Consider the following 4,501-nt stretch of genomic DNA (forward strand, 5'->3'; position numbering starts at 1 on the left):
TGCGGCAGCAGAAAGTGATCGCGCCATTGACCAACAAAAACTTGGTCTAATGTCAATGACGCAGCATTTCATTATGTTATAAAACAATGCATTAGTAAAATGTGCCTAGGCTCGTGCACAGAGCACGCACACTATGCTTGTTACATACACACAGGGAAGCACAGCAGCACACACACGAAAAAGATTAAAAATAAAAATATTACGGTGCAAATCCGCCATCAAAATAACAATGGGCCAAGATACAAACAGGCCCTCTGATTGGTTTATTGTATGTTACGTCCAAAACACACCTGTGAATTAATGAAGACACCATGCGCCCGGACCCTTTTTTCGCAGTCAAACTAGCAAAAGTAGATTTGGACATGCCCTAAACGCACCTATACCATGCACTTCACATTGTTCGCTTATAGCGTTAAAATAGGGCCCTGTGTGTTCATGTTAGGACGCCTTAGTTTGTCCCCACCGGTGATAAAAAATTATTTAGAAGAGGAAGGGATATGTAGACCAGAAAAGGTGAAATCCCACGCATCCCCCCTGGAAAATCGCATCCTGGTCATATGGATCGTTCTTTTCACCTTGAAGTGTGAGGACATGTGAGAATCATAAAGAGAGGAACACAGCTGCTTTCCTTAGATCCTGGAAAGTTAAATGTGATGTACGTCTACAAGGTTGTCCCTCAAGCAGCAGCAAAATGTCCCAGAAAGAAGCATTTCCCCACTTATTTCAACTTTTACAGAATCTAGATCCCTTCTAACAGACCCCTGAACCCCCCTCCCCAGACTGCTTGCCCGTCACTAGGCAGCCCAGCGGGAGACCCCTTCCCTCTTCCTTCGCCAAATCCTCTGCCAAATGAACACACAGGGCCGGTGTATAAACAGTGACGTGCTGAGGAGGAGAAAAAGCACTCCCTCACATCTCCTCTTGGTTCAGCAGAATGTACTGGCATACACTTATGAATGGAGAGGAGAGAAAAAGGGAGAAAAACAAACATCCACACTTCAAAAAGATGGTTGGCCCTTTAGGATGTGATTTCTACAAGTCCTTTTCAGTTTTTCTGTCAAGGCTGACCGAGGGCTGAAGCAGGAAAAAAGGAATCTGGAACCGAAATACACGACACTACGGGGCAGATGCAGGTGTAGAATTTATTTCAACAGCAAAAATACAGGTTTACCTTAATGCTGAAGTGCAAAAATCCAAACAGAGGTAGACAATCCAAAATTATAACACAATTCCAAAAGTGGCAAGAAAATCCAACAGATCCCACATGACTGAACAAATACATGGTGAACAATAAGGCAACACTTAGACAATGAACCAATAAGAGACAAAGAAAGCACAGAGACTAAATACACAAGGTATCGAGGTACCTTGTGAATTCATACTGAGACATCCAGATCAGACTGCACATGTACACAAGAACACTACACCTGCCGCTTATCTTCCACAATTAAAACAAGGAATTCCATATTAAAGACACCTCATAACAACATTCTTGCATAAAGTACTTGAAAGCTATATTGCGTAAAAGTCCAAGTATCTTTCCAGAAAATTTGGTAGAAGTAAAACGTCTGAGGACAAAGGACTCACCGACGAGTCCAAGCAATGTTTGACAACACTCCTACTCAAAAAAAAAGATATTAAAAATTCCTTTTTTCCACTTTAGGACCAAATTATCTCTTTTTTTACTCTGCTCTGGAACCATTGTGGGCATCATTATACAGAAAGCTGTTTGTTTTAAACCTATGGATATGAAACACATGGGGATCATGTTATATGCAAATACCCTTAAAGGGAGAATTCAAGATTGTATGTAAAAATGCCCTTATGACCTCAGAGGGGTTTAAGTCACCTTTCAGAACCTTTAGATCTTCAACTATTTTTAAGCCAAGGTCCCCTTAACTGAAAGAGAGATGGAGCAGGACCCCTTCTGCATATACAGTCCCTGACAAAAGTCTTGTCGCTTGTGTACAAATTGACCTGAAGTGCCGCTGAAATATATTTCTAATCAAGATTTATTTACAAGAATGCTCATTTTAATCCCACAGCTTTTGTAATAATGTTTCAGTGCAAAAGAAACTGTCAAAAAGTATTATAATATCACAGCTTGGTAAAGCCCATTGTCAGTTTTTGCAAAGACATAAGTGTTGTCGCTTGTCTTATGAGCTTCACCTGTGACTAATAATGGATCAATATATTCTCAGGTGTGTATAAAAACAACCCCAGTACACTAGACCTTCACATCAACTGCAACTAGACATCTGCAAACATGCCTAAGATTCACCCTGAGACAAGTTTTGATTATCAAGAGGCTGAAGACCAGTCCACTGATGTGCAGACACCTTCATGTGTCTCAGCGTCAGTACAAGGATTAAAAAAACATTTGAAGACATGGAGATGTTTTTGACAAGCCAGGTCAGGCAGCCCCCACAAGACAACTGCTCGAGAGGACCGTTTGTTGGCTCGAAAATCCAAGGCCAGCCCATTTTCCACTGCGCAGAGCTCCACCAGACCTGGTCCCCTGAAGTCCCTGTGTCACCAGAACGGTTTGTCGGATTCTGTTTTCGAAATGGCCTCCATGGTCGAATCAGTGCCCAGAAGCCAGCACTAAACAAAGACATTGAAAAACCGTGTGGCTTTGCCAAGGCCCACAGCCTGCTAAAGATGGACGCTGGAGAAGTGGAGAAAGTGGATTTTTCAGATGAATCTTCTGTTAATTACACCACATTTGCCGCAATATTTCAGGAGACCTTGGAGCCCGCATGGATCCAAGATTCACCCGAAAACAGTGAAGTTTGGTGGCGGAAAAATCATGGTCTGGGGTTACATCCGTATGGGGTGTGCAGAGATCTGCAGGGTGAGCAACATCAATAGTCTCAAATACCAAGAAATCTTAGCTACCTCTTATATTCCCAACCATAAAAGAGGCCAAATTCTCCAGCAGGATGGTGCTCCATCGCATACTTCCATCTCCACTTCAAAGTTCCTCAAGGCGAAGAAGATCAGATGCTCCAGGATTGGCCGGCCCAGTCACCAGACATGACATCATGAGCATATGTGGGGTAGGATGAAAGAGGAAGCATGGAAGACCAAACCAAAGAATATTGATGAACTCTGGGAGGCATGCGAGACTGCTTTCCTAGCTATTCCTGATGACTTCACTCATACATTGTATGAATCCTTGCCAAACCGCATGGATGCAGTCCTTCAGCTCATGGAGTCATACAAGATATTAAATTTGAATCTCACAGCACCACTATTTAATTGCTGACATATTTTAGTATTTGTAGTAAATTTGTTCAATTTCTGTATAGGCGACAAAACTTGTCTTGCCAAAATTTGACCTTTCTTGTCTTGTTTAAAGAAATCTTTTTTAGTGAAACTAATTTATTTCAGTGCATTGAACATCATTTGGGAGGTTTTAGCTTTTCATATGAGCTATTTCTTACACCAATTGATTAATTAAAAGTCAGGTTAATAGCAGGTGTTTCTACAAAATAGATAAGCGACAAGACTTTTGTCAGGGACTGTATTGTATGAAATGAAGTTGCATGTTGAATTGGGCCTATTTGTAGTGTGGCCTAAAGACTTTATATATACATTCTTTGCATATAATACTAAGCCATTAAATAACCTAATACAGTAACCTAATACTTTTGAATTTGCCTTTATTGCTATGCCATTCCTCTATCTGACCTGCATTTCTTTTCCAAATTATACTAAATGCATACACTGTAAACCCTAATAAGTTCACAGAACTCAAAAGTTATTTTGTAACAGATTACACAAAAACATTTTAGTGATGTTTTTAAATGTTTTAAGTATACATAAAATAAAAATTACATGTACAGTTGCCTTAAATTATTTGAATGTTATCTTATAAATATTGATATTTCTCAACTTATAAGGAAGTAATTCACTCAAAATATTTAATATTTTTCAACTGATAAATGTGGGAAATACACTCAAATTTTTCAATATTTTTCAACTAATAAATATGGGAAACACTCAAAATGTTCCATATTTTTCAACTCATGACGGTGGGAAATACACTCAAATTTTTCAATATTTTTCAACTCATAAATATGGGACGACCGCGCTTACTGAGCACTCTCTCTCTCTCTCTCTCTCTCTCTCTCTCTCTCCCCCCCTCTCCCCCACACTACCATGTGATGACAACCAAACACATTTTTTTAGGCATTAAATAAATTATATTTAATATTTAATCCTTGTCTCCTTTATAACTGCATTGCTTTTTTTTCCAAGACGGTATTGAAACTGATACTGTTGCTATTTTTTTTTAAAAACTAGTATTATTGCAGGTTGAATTTAAACCCCGGACCTCTGCATTGAGGAATAAACCTCTATAGTACATGTGCACCTTCTCTACCCCTGAGCCAACTTGGCCACAACCATTGCTATTTTTAAGACCCCATGGTATACCGTAATACCATATTACCACCCAACCCTAATATATATATATATATATATATATATATATATA

This window comes from Etheostoma spectabile, chromosome 15 (genome assembly GCF_008692095.1).
Source record: "Etheostoma spectabile isolate EspeVRDwgs_2016 chromosome 15, UIUC_Espe_1.0, whole genome shotgun sequence".
NCBI classification, from domain to species: Eukaryota; Metazoa; Chordata; class Actinopteri; order Perciformes; family Percidae; genus Etheostoma; species Etheostoma spectabile.